A 12,147-nucleotide genomic window follows, 5' to 3' on the forward strand; every position below is an offset into this window, starting at 1 on the left:
TGCGGTCCGAGGGGGATTGGAGGAGTGACCTGGCATCCCGAACATCAACATGTGTGGTGAGTAGCCAGTAGTGCTGTGCACTCTATTATTGTATGCCCACATCAATTCGGGGAGATACTCAGGCCAGTGTACCTGCTGTTTACCCTCTAACGTCCTCAACATCTGCAACAGGGTCCAATTTAAGCGCTCACAAGCTCTGTTTCCTTGGGGATGGTAGGTGTCGTTCTCGACGGGGAGATGCCATATAGCTGGTACAGCTCCTTCATCAATGCCCCCTGGAAACATGCCCCTTAATCCGAGTGTATTCTTTGCTGACACCCAAACACCTGGATGAAATGTCGACACACGGCCTCAGCCGCCGACTTCGCCGTCTGATCTCTTGTCGGCACTGCTACAGCATACTTGGTGAAGTGGTCTGTCATTAGCAAGCAATAGGAAAACCAGACGTTGAGTATCCTATCAATACATAGTCAATCATGAGCAGCTCTAAGGGAGTGGAAGTCTTAATAGATTGCGTGGGCGCCCGCTGCTCAGGGCTCTTACTGAGCCCACAGACCCGACACTGCCGACACGCCTCTGTCACCATCCCCCCCCCAATTCAGGACAATAGAGGACTCGCTGTAGCCACTGGAGTGTCTTTTCACTCCCAAAGTGGGCCCCCTTCTCATACACCTCGCGAGCGACCACCAGACCCATCCCCATAGGGATTACTAGCTGGGTACCGGTGCTGCAGCTCAGATGGCAGGTACACGTTACGGTACAAGAGGCCCTGTTCCACACACAACTTATCACACTGTTGCAGTAGTTTCATTCCTTCCGCGGACAGCTGGGCCTTTTCCTCTGCACGTGGCCAGACCCCTTTTTGTACCCAATTGCGCACTAGTGCAATGTCTGGGCAATCATTCTGGTCTTTCGCCCAATTTGAGGGCGTTTTTCCCAGAATACACGGCATCCCTGATGCCACCCCACTTGAATGTATCACACTTCGGAAGATAGGTACCTGCCCCAAGTCAGGGGTTTCAGTGTCCTCAAACTGGTCATCAACATTTTCCCCCGAGGATCCAAAGGGCACCCTTGAGAGTGCATCCGCATTTCTATTTTCTCGCCCAGAGCGAAACTTAATTTGATAGTTAAACTTAGCAAGGCGAATGACCCACCGCTGCTCCAACGCTCCCAGTTTTGCGTTCTCTAGGTGAGCCAGAGGGTTATTATCAGTCATGACTAGCACCTCAGCTCCAGTTAAATACTCGGCAAAGCGTTCTGTCATCGCCCACACCAGGGCCAGTAGCTCTAGGCGAAACGAGCTGTAGATAGCTGGGTTGCGTTCAGCGTCTCTTAAAGACCTGCTGCCATAGCCGATTACTCGCTCCTGACCATCCTGCACTTGTGCTAGTACCGACCCAACCCATGCAGACTGCCATCGGTGTATAAAGGGGAATCAAACCGGGTATACGCCAACAACGGAGCACTCGTTAGGGCGGCCTTCACCTCCTCAAATGCCTTTTGCTGCTGAGGTCCCCATGGGATGGGGCGATTTTGGAGGCCCTGTGCAGTCCCTCGTAAAAGCTCATTCAGGGGACTCACTACTTGTGAAAACATAGGTACAAATCGCCGATAGTACCCCGCTAAACCCAAAAAGGCCCGAACCTCTCGCAGGGTACGGGGAAGTGGCCACTCCTGCACGACCATGACCTTACTGGTCGTGGGCAGCACCCCTTCCAGAGTCATCACTTGGCCTAAATGCTCAATCTGACTCTGTAACAGTTGGCACTTCTTTGGTTTTATTTTTAGGCCGTAACAACTGAGCCGCTGGAGAACTTGATGTTACTTCCCAAGATGGTCTTCAAATGAGGTCCCGAACACCACAATGTCATCTAGATATATCAGGACTGATTCAAAATTCAGATCGCCTAAGCAATGTTCCATCAGGCGTTGGAAAGTTCCCGGGGCGTTAGTGAGCCCGAAGGGCATCCGGTTGAATTCATAGAGCCCCATTGGTAGGACAAACGCCATCTTGGCCTGATCTTTTTCAGCCATTGGTACCTGCCAATAGCCACTTGCTAAATCCAACATCAAGAAATATTTGGCCCGACCCAATGCCGATAGAGACGCTTCTATACGAGGTAATGGATATGAGTCCCGCACCGTGTGAGCATTTAATTTGTGATAGTCCACACAAAACCGAAGGGTCCCATCCTACTTCCGCACCAAGACCACAGGGGCCACCCAGGGCCTCTGGCTCTCTTGGATCACTTGGTTGTTAAGCATACTGGCCACCATGCCCTTCACCCCTTGATAAAATGTCGGGGGAATTTGACAATAACGTTCCCTAATAGGAGGGGTATCCCTCGTGGGAATCTCATGCTCAATCGTCCGGGAACAACCAAAGTCCTCCGCATGTCGCGTAAAGGTCTCTTGATGTTCCCACAAGACCCTCTCCAGCTGCTCCAATTGCACGGGGGTCAGTTTCTCCCAATCCAATCCCATCTGGTCCATGATCACACGACTATTCCATTCTTCGGTAGGAGGTTCGGTCCGGCCTACTTCGACCGCGTATGTCCAGGAAGACTGTTCATCTGGGCGTAGTTCGAACATTGCCTTGTCAGGCAACTTCCCTGCTGGCACGAACCGTTCAGCAAGAATGGTCCCAGCAGGAATTGTAACAGCCTCGTCTAGAACGTTGATGCATCTGACTGACACCCGTCCATTCTTCACAATCGCAAGAGACCGGGCCACGTGCGCCTTGGTGAATGAGGACTTCTCTGGGCCTGGCTAGAGTAGTACTTCAAGCCCATTCAGTCTCTGCGCAGCCCCCACCAGTAGCATTAAGAGTTCTTTTTGTCGGGGCACTAGCGAGATCGTGGTCCGCGATGCCACTCGGACCAGGCCCACCCGTCCCCCAGGGAACGCACTCTTCAGGAGATCGCAGCTCTGCACTAGGCGGTGTAACATTCTCTGTGTGGGTCGATGGTGGGTAGCACGAGCCCAGAATCGGGGTCCCTCACTGGCATACATCTGATGATTTAAATCTCGCAGAACGTTCATTCCGAGCGTCACCTCCAATCCTCTTCTAGGAGGGTGGTCCACCAGCACTATCCCTTTCTGACCCAGCTCTTGACCAAACATTTTCAGTTGCATCCACACGATCCCCTTCACCGTCAGTTGGCCATTGTTAGCGGCGGTAAGTCGTATCACTCGGCCGTCCTTGGGAACCACTAGTTGACTGAAGTGCCTCTCGTACACCTCTAATAGCATTACAGTACATTCGGATGCTTGGTGTCAACCAAGCATCTCATCTTCCGCCCTTCAAACTCTGCTTCCAGCACTGGACTGCATGCGAACAAATCTTGTTCTTCCCATCGAGGGCTTTGTGGGGGGTGGGCCGCTGCTGCTCGCCCTCTCACGGCAGCGGCTGGGAGTTTAACGCTGGCGAAGGATGCTCTGGGGCTGCAGACATCTGGCAGTATCGGGAGATGTGTACCCGACGCCCACACCTCCAGCAGGTGACTGCTCTTCGTAGACAAGAACTTGAATCATTCGAGGAGGATGACCTGGCAGGCTGCGGAACCACCATTCCAGAGGACGCGGCGGGTGGCCCTTCCGTGGGAGTAGGGACCAGCCCAGCTCTGAGTTTAGACACCTCCAGCTTTAGCTCCGTCAGTTCGGCACGCAGAGCCTGTACAATGTTTACCAGTCCTTCCCCTCCTGAAACTGGCGCCTGACCTCCCTCCAGCAGTGCACTGTCCACTGCCCCCTCGACCACCAGAGTGGACTCCTCCTCCCTTTCCACCGTGGCCCGATAAATCTGCCATGGGGTGGCCCGGGTCATCTCCATCAGTTTGTCTCGACGGAGTTTATTGGCTAACCCTGTTATGAATTGATCCTGGAGCAAGCGGTCTACCTCTTGGAATGCCCCCATGGCCCCTGGGTGTAGTTGCAGCACCTCATTCAACGTTTCCTGTAAAGTGTTCGAGTACTGCATCAAGGTCTCACATTCTCTTTGGGGCCGATTGAAAAACAAGGATCGAAGCTGGGCCACGTAGGCCCGGCCTCCTGAACTCCCCTCTAACAGCACCAAGATTTTCTCTAACGTGCTCCTCTCTGACTCTGGACGTACCATCACCATCCGCCTAGCGTCGCCCTCTAGTGCATTTAATGCCAGCTCTGCTCGTAATGTGGGGGCCAGATTACACATCCGCAGAATACTCCGGACCCTCTCAGCCCAAAACTGCAACGCCATGTTACGCCCGTCGTATTTCGGCATGTGCTGGAGTAAAGCTCCTACCGGCACATATCCTCCCAAAGTCGCCGCGGCTGCCATGGGTTCCGCTACCAGCGGGGGGGCTGCTGGTGTGGGAGAGTCATTTCGTCTCCGTCCATGACAAGCACTGGATCCTGCTGACTTCGCCAAAAATGTAATGACTGGAGGTCCGAGAGAGATCCAGTGAGTCACAAACTGAGACAGAGACAGAAATAAACTACACTTTCTTTACTAAAACAGGGATTAAAATTCAGTATTGCATGAATCAGTCTCAGGTTCTACCTGGGACACTGTCTCTACTAAATATACACAATCAGCAAAAGCCGAAATCAATGTGCCAATCTCAAGGTTCCCAGTTTATGTGAATTATTCTAAAGATCTGGAACAATTTTCCTTAAACACTGTGTCAATCTAGTGAGGGTGTTCTATGGGGACCCCTGAGATGGCACACTGCATACAATCCTACCACTATTCACAATAACAATGCATGAAACTATACCAATTGCTCTTATACCCCTAGTATAGGGATACCCGGGTATCTTAAAGTTACGGTACCATTAACCTCAGATTTGGTCTATCACAGGCCTGTGAATCGCGGTGGCTGCAGCTAGTCCCGGAAAACTTAGGCGCCAAATAAAGAGCAACGTTAACAAAAACAGCAAAGGTTCCATGTCTTGTTGGCCGATGCCGAGCCCACACGCCCGGGACTTTAGTCCTGTAGCCTCAGGTTAAGGTCTGGGAAGAACTCTTCACCAGGCTTGTCAGTATCCTCTCAATGTAAATGGCACCAGACCCCGTCTCTCCTCTTGCCGTCACTCACTGTTTTCCAGACCACTGACCATGCGCTCCGTCACAGAGATGATATCCTCAGTCTCTTTCCCTCTCACTCAACACTTGGCTCGTTAAGCACAAAGTCTCTAGTCCACTCAGCGTGGACTTCCACAAAACTCCAAAGAGTCACACAGCTTTCCCCACCTCAGCACTCGTTCTTAAGCAGGGACACAGCTTCACCAGGGCCAGGGGTTAACAACCCCCACAGGAAAGCTTGTAGAGAGAGAGAGTCTTGTTGCAGTTCAGTCCTCACAGTTTTCCTCAGACTCCCTGACGCGCCCCCTGGGCCGTGTGTGTGTGGGGAAACCCGGAACCGGACCTTTTTGTGGATGCTGGGGGTTGTAGTCCTTGCGTGGCGGGGACCCGGTCCCATGGCTCAGGGCGGTTAAACCAAATGGCAGTCTATATGCTGAATGTCCGACTACGCCACCCGTGGATTACGGTCAGAGTGAAGCGCCGCTGCAGGGCAGACCGCTGAGGCTGGTGTTGTGTGTGCAGCAGAGGGTAGTATAACTCCCCACGGGAGGAGTATAGCCTCAGGGCAGCAAAAAGGGATGTTGGTGGTGATGGTGCGCGGGAGCAGCAGTAATGACACGGAGTCCTGTAATGCAGTCCAGGGTATTTACTCACAGTTCTTTATCCACGTTACTCTAGCTGGTCATAACGTCCCACATCGCACTGTGCTCACCAGGTGAGGGGCTCGGCCTACTCCCAGATAACTTTGGAGCATTTCACAGGACCCCCTTTGTGTGTCCTTTCTCTGGCCTGTCATAGCCCACCAGTGACCTCGCTTCTGTCCGGCTGCTTCGGGCCTTCTCGGGTATACGTTGGTGCCGTTTCCCTTACCCTATGTTGTGCCTTCCTAGCGGGGGTAGCGAGGGGCTGCGCCACATAAAATGTCACAGCCTCCGGTTTCTAGCTGAGGGTAGTTCCCCGCCTCCACTAGTTTCGGGGACCGGTCTCCCCCTTTGGCCTGACCCCCCTACGCAGGTAGATTCGGGCGTGCGGTGGCAACTCGGCGGTTCACACCCCTGGGGTCCCTTCATTCCTTGTTCCTGGAGCCTCCTCCGCTCCTCTTCCTTCCTTCTCCTTCCTCCAGGCTCCGGCTGCTCTCTCAGGCCTGCCTGCGGAGCAGAGCTCGGTCTGAGCCTCTGCTCCCTGTCTTCTCCTCTTACTCTCAACCCTCTCTCTCCTTGCTCTTTCAGTGCTGGCTGGGCCTCACAGGCTAGGCCCGCCTCCGGAGCAGAGCCCCAAGCAGAGGCCCTTACTCTGTCGCATCTTCTCTCTGACTGCTCTGAACTAAGATGGTGCCCACCTTTTAAACCTCCTTCTCAGTGCACCCAGGAACTGCCCTCTCCCTCCTATGCACTACAGGGTTCCCCTTCCTCGGTGTTCCCTCCCCCCACTCCAGCCAGGGACAGGGACTGTCGTGCTCCACTTGGAGCATATCAGTCTCCCTGCCCCCCGGAAATGTGGTGTAATGCATGCAGGTGTCAGGGTCCTGAACCACACTCCATCCTTACCTGGAAGTGAGATATCGCACATCTGGTTGAGATGCAATACCTCTGTAGCGACCGAACCCTCGGGGCGCTACATCCGCGTCCAGCGTCTCACACAGCAGACACCCTCAGAACACACAGGGTCTCCCGATCTGCCCCTGCTCTGAGCTCAGCCAGGCAAAGCCCACAGGGTCCTAATGCTCTCCTGCTGTTATCAAAGTTCACACTCTCACAAGGCATATACATATTTTTCATAAAGTTTGCTGCTTCAGTGCTTTTTGCTTTTTTTAGTCGAATGTTTCTTTGGTTATTGACAGACAATTATAAACATTTTATAATTTTTTTACTGATAAATCCATGAAGTTACTTTGGGCTTTTCAGGGGCTAGTCTATTCCCAATCCTACTGGGCATGTATCGGTTTTCAATTCCGACATATGCTCAGTGCGAGCTTCCTTGTCACTGTTCACTATCCTATTCAATGCAGAGTGACAGTGCGCTCTCTAGTTGGCTCTATTGAAAAGTGACAAGCCAGAAAGACAGCGTACTGTCAGGAGAGGAGAGGGCCATGCCAGCGTGTAGTGATGAGCGAATATGTTCGAAATCCGATCTCAAAAGTTAAGTTCAACACAAATATGGCACATTCGGATTCGTGATCGGAAAGGCGAGCATTTTTACTTAAATTAGGGAAAATCGGTAACATTCAGTGAATAATTGCGAGAAAATTATTCTGGGGCAACTACAGTGTTTTTAACAGTTTAGCTAGCATCGTGCTTGTGTAGGATAAGCGAGGGGATGTGTTTGATGAGTGAAGGGGCTGGGGAGAGCTCAGAAGAGGTCAAAGGAGCAGCACATTTGTATTTTTTTTTTCCTGTAACTTTAAGTGAGCCAATCGCTTCTAGCCAATCAGAGTGCAGGAAGCATCCACACTGTCCAGACACAAGGGCTTCTGCCATTGGCTGGTGAAATCACATGTCCTCTCTATATAAAGAGCAGCCATGTTCCCTTAGAGCCATTTTATGCATGTCACTGCTTACAGACGCTGCTGCTGAGAGTGCTCCTATGTAAAGAGCGATTTTAGCTAGATAGATAGGCGGTTGTTTTGAAGTGAGATAGTTTAGATAAGTAGTCTGCTGTGTGCCTGTGAAATCGACCTGGCAGCACTTTTTTTTTCCTTGTGCATTTACTCAGGTTCAGACAAAAACAGCAGGGCCCATCGCATAGAACAGTGTTGTGCACTGCTTGTATTGTGCTCTGTAACGGGTCTGGGAGGCGGAACCTCCGAGCAACTATACAAGGGGGCGGTCCTTGTAAGGAAGCGGGTGGCGCCCAGGGAAGACGGGCAGGTAGTCACAGCAAGTGACAGGGACAGTCTCTGGGTAAACGGGCAGGTGGTCACGGCAAGTGACTGGGACAGTCTCTGGGTAAACGGGCAGGTGGTCACGGCAAGTGACCGGGACAGTCTCTGGGTAAACGGGCAGGTGGTCACGGCAAGTGACCGGGACAGTCTCTGGGTAAACGGGCAGGTGGTCACGGCAAGTGACCGGGACAGTCTCTGGGTAAACGGGCAGGGGGTCACAGCAAGTGACCGGGACAGTCTCTGGGTAAACGGGCAGGGGGTCACAGCAAGTGACCGGGACAATCTCTTGACAGGCGGGTGGGTGGTCACGGCAAGTGACGGCAGAGCCTCCAGGTAGGCTAGCAGGCTGGTAGCAGGTGGACGCTCCCAGGTGAGCGAGCAAGAGTCTCTGGACAGGCAGGTGGTCACAGCACGTGACGGCAGAGCCTCCAGGTAGGCTAACAGGCAGGTAGCAGGTGAGCGCTCCCAGGTGAGCGGGCAAGAGTCTCTGGACAGGCAGGTGGTCACAGCACGTGACGGCAGAGCCTCCAGGTAGGCTAGCAGACAGGTAGCAGGTGAGCGCTCCCAGGTGAGCGGGCAAGAGTCTCTGGACAGGCAGGTGGTCACAGCACGTGACGGCAGAGCCTCCAGGTAAGCTAGCAGACAGGTAGCAGGTGAGCGCTCCCAGGTGAGCGGGCAAGAGTCTCTGGACAGGCAGGTGGTCACAGCACGTGACGGCGGAGCCTCCAGGTAGGCTAGCAGGCAGGTAGCAGATGTGCGCTCCCAGGTGAGCGGGCAGACGGATCCATAGACAGACTGGTAGGCAGACTGTCGGACCGCAGGAATAGTAGCAGGTAGACACGAGTCAGGCAGGTATCAGACAGGAAACTGGCAGGTAACTGGAAACGGGACCTGAGGGCTGAAGCAGAGTGATGAACTGTGCTACAACATTGCTCGGGCACCTCCATTTTGGAGGAGGTGCCTTATATATGGTGAAGTCCTCCGGCCATTGGCCGGGGACTCCTTAGGACGGCGCGCGCGGCCCCTTTAAGAGAGGGGGAACGCGCGCGCGCTCTCCCTAAGCACCGTGGCCGGGAAGCAGCGCGCGCTGCCAGCAGAGCGGGAGGAAGACGCCGGGCACGGAGCGGAGAGGTGAGGGGAACAGCGTCCCTGCCTAGCAGGAGGCAGGGATGCCGACGCTACAGTACCCCCCCTTTAGGCCCCCCCTTTTTTAGGCCAGAGAGAAATTTATCAAGGATGAGAGGGGCATGGATGTTCTCCCGGGGCTCCCACGTTCTCTCCTCAGGACCAAACCCCTTCCAATCTACCAGAAAAAAGGTTTTTCCTCTTACCCTTTTGGTGGCCAGAATGTTCTCTACCTCAAACTCGTTCTCAGCGGAAACCGGAGCAGGAGGCGTACCTGTAGACTTGGAAAAAGAGTTAAGTACCACGGGTTTGAGGAGAGATACATGTAAGGAGTTAGGGATCCGTAAGTTGGCCGGGAGTTTGAATTTATAGGCCACCGGATTGATCTGTTTGATAACTTCCAGTGGGCCAATGAACCGAGGCCCTAACTTGTAGGAAGGAACCTTGAGCCGGACATACTTGGATGAGAGCCAGACTTTATCTCCAGGACGGAATTGTGGAGGATCCAGGCGTTTTTTGTCAGCGTGTTTTTTCATCCGCTCGGACGACTGAAGGAGTGCGGATCGGGTACTCTCCCAAATGGAGGAAAATTTGCTAACGAGAGATTCCGCAGCCGGATTATCCACCGAGGTGGAGACGGGAAATGGGATCCGAGGATGCTGACCGAAGACTACAAAAAACGGGAATTTGGAGGAAGATTCGCTCTCGTGATTGTTGTAAGAGAATTCGGCCCATGGCAGGAGATCCACCCAGTCTGAATGGTGGGCATTAACGAAGTGCCGGAGGTAACTGGTCAGGATCTGATTGATCCGCTCCACTTGACCATTGGACTGTGGATGGTAAGCGGAGGAAAAGTCCAGGGTGACGTCTAGCAGTTTACATGTGGCTCTCCAGAAGAGTGAGGTGAACTGAACCCCACGATCCGACACAATGTGGAGGGGCAGGCCATGAAGACGGAAGATGTGGCGGATAAAGTCTTTAGCCAGCTCGGGTGCAGACGGGAGGCCTGGCAGGGGAATGAAATGAGCCATTTTGGAAAAGCGGTCAGCGACCACCCAAATGACCGTACAACCGGCAGAGAAAGGGAGATCTGTTATGAAGTCCATAGCTATATGCTGCCAGGGGGCAGCAGGTACAGGAAGCGGAAGGAGGCGACTGGCTGGCAGGTGTCTCGGAACCTTGTTGCGGGCGCAGGACACACAGGCAGAAACAAAGTCTATTACGTCCTTGTGCAGAGTAGGCCACCAGTAGTGCCGGGTAATAAGCTGGAGGGTCTTTTTCTGACCGGCGTGGCCAGCTAGTTTAGACGAGTGACCCCAGTGTAGGATCTTCTCCCGATCAGGTACCGTTACGAACGTCTTACCGGGAGGGAGACGATTTAGACTCACGGGGGCTACCTGCATTACTCTGGCGGGATCGATGATGTGTTTAGGCTCCTCCTCAAGATCAGACACCAGAAAGGATCGGGACAAGGCGTCCGCTTTGATGTTTTTGTCAGCCGGGCGAAAATGAAGAACAAAATCAAAGCGAGCAAAAAACAAGGACCACCGGGCTTGGCGCGGGTTAAGTCTCTGGGCACTCTGGAGGTAAGCCAAGTTCTTGTGGTCAGTGTAAATTATTACCGGGTGAAGAGCCCCCTCGAGCAGGTAACGCCACTCCTCCAATGCCAGCTTAATGCCAATAACTCTCGGTCTCCTATAGAATAGTTGCGCTCAGAAGAGGAGAAGAGTTTGGAGAAGAAGCCGCAAGTTACCATTCTTCCGGAAGACGATTTTTGGGTAAGTACTGCTCCGGCTCCGGAGGAGGAGGCGTCAACTTCCAGGAAGAACTGCTTGTTGCCGTCCGGGCGATGCAGCACCGGGGCGGAAGAGAAAGCCTGTTTTAAGGAAAGAAAGGCTTCCTCTGCTTCGGGCGGCCATTCTCTGGGATTAGTGCCCTTACGGGTGAGCGCGGAAATTGGGGCAGTCCGGGAAGAGAAGTGCGGTATGAAGAGGCGGTAGTAGTTGGCGAAGCCCAGGAACCGCTGAATAGCCTTCAACCCCTCTGGTCGAGGCCACTTCTCGATGGCAGACAGTTTCTCAGGATCCATTCGTAGGCCGGTCTGAGAAATTATGTAGCCCAAAAACGGAAGCGAGGTCTGCTCAAAGAGGCACTTCTCATATTTAGCGTAGAAGTGGTTCTGCCTGAGCCTGAGCAGGACCTGACGAACATCCCTCCGGTGAGTCTGGAGATCCGGAGAGAAGACCAAGATGTCGTCCAGGTACACCACTACGCAGGAGTAGAGAAGGTCCCGGAAGATGTCATTGACCAACTCTTGAAAGATGGCGGGAGCGTTACAGAGACCAAAGGGCATTACCAGATATTCATAGTGGCCGTCCCGGGTGTTGAATGCCGTCTTCCATTCATCCCCCTGACGGATACGGACCAGGTTATACGCCCCACGGAGGTCCAGTTTGGTGAAGATTCTAGCCCTCCTCAGACGGTCAAATAATTCCGGAATGAGCGGAAGGGGGTATTTATTCTTCACCGTGATCTGGTTAAGGCCTCTATAGTCTATACAGGGACGGAGAGAGCCGTCCTTCTTTTTAATGAAGAAGAAGCCTGCTCCCGCCGGGGAGGTAGATTTCCGGATAAATCCCCGGGCCAGATTCTCCTCAATATATTCAGACATAGACCGGGTCTCAGCAGCGGACAATGGGTAAATACGCCCACGGGGAGGAGTAGTACCGGGTAACAGGTCGATTGGGCAGTCGTATGGTCTATGAGGGGGTAATGTCTCTGCCTCCTTTTTATTAAAGACATCAGCATATGACCAATAAGGAATCGGAAGTCCAGGTAGATTAGCTGGGGTAGGAGAAGGACGGACGGGATGGACGGGAACCAAACAAGTCTTATGGCAGTCCTGTCCCCAGCGAAGGACTTCTCCGGTCTGCCAGTCAAGCACGGGTGCATGTTTCTGGAGCCAAGGTAGGCCTAGCAAGAGGGCGTGAGAGAGTCCAGGCAGAACATGAAAGAAGATGCTCTCAGAGTGCAGCATTCCCACCTGCAGAGTAATGGATTCGGTGATGAGTTG

Source organism: Phyllobates terribilis, unplaced genomic scaffold (genome assembly GCF_046119375.1).
Source record: "Phyllobates terribilis strain yellow unplaced genomic scaffold, ASM4611937v1 Scaffold_3__8_contigs__length_932513732, whole genome shotgun sequence".
Taxonomy (NCBI): domain Eukaryota; kingdom Metazoa; phylum Chordata; class Amphibia; order Anura; family Dendrobatidae; genus Phyllobates; species Phyllobates terribilis.